The following is a 987-nucleotide window of genomic DNA, read 5'->3' as shown; positions in this document are numbered from 1 at the left end:
TAGGATTTTTAGATACTCATGCAACATAACCCCAAATGCTGAAGGAAATAATCAGGGTGTGTTCCTAATTCTCATGTTGTTATTCAAGATATCTTAAAATTTGCAATCATAACATGTTGATATGTAGTGTTAAGTCACACCATTTTAATCAAGGATAGATTTCAGTATGCGTAGCAGGAAATTCTCCTAAATGCACAGCAGGAGGCACTTTTTATTTAGTATCCAACACATGAAGATTTAAACATCTTTAGAGGGAAGTCTTTCATTCTTGAGGTTTCTGGTAGCTATTTGTAGCTTTTAAAGATGTATCAGTAATGTTATACCAGAAAGCATGACTTCATTTTGTGGTTTAATTACTTAATCACTTCAGAAAATTGTACCTATCCTTACAAAAGTATGTACAATGTGTCAGCATTACTTGATGACCTATATACTAAATACAGAAGATCTTTTGCGGATGATGAAAAATAGAAAACCTCAATTTGATATTAGAAATTATTATATGGCCTTTTAAGATAGATTTGAGTTTTGCTTTGTCTCTTCTTAAGTTTATTTGTATCCCATTAACAGGAAGCAAAGTCTGGTGTAGAAGGTAGCATCAAAGCAGGTGTTGTGTGAGCTTGGCAGTCTGTGACTTAATGGCAGCAACGATTTTGGAAATGAAGTTAACATCAATTATTTGACTTTTTCCATTTGTCTTGGTGTAATAGGAAAAATGAGGATTTGACCAAAGGATATTCAGGAACAATAGAAGAAAGTGGAACTTTTAAACTTCTTTTTTTTAAATTTTTTTTTATTGTACTTTAGTTGAAGGTTTACAGAACAAATAGTTTCTCATTAAACAGTCAGTACACATATTGTTTTATGACATTGGTTAAGAACCCCACAACATGTCAACACTCTCCCTTCTCAACCTTGAGGACTTGTTTTTGGTGAAAATATACATAGCCAAAGTTACACCATTTCAAAAGTTTCTACATGCACATT

The sequence above is a fragment of the Trichechus manatus genome, unplaced genomic scaffold, assembly GCF_000243295.1.
Source record: "Trichechus manatus latirostris isolate Lorelei unplaced genomic scaffold, TriManLat1.0 scaffold00292, whole genome shotgun sequence".
Taxonomy (NCBI): Eukaryota; Metazoa; Chordata; class Mammalia; order Sirenia; family Trichechidae; genus Trichechus; species Trichechus manatus.
This window is presented reverse-complemented; position numbering follows the sequence as displayed.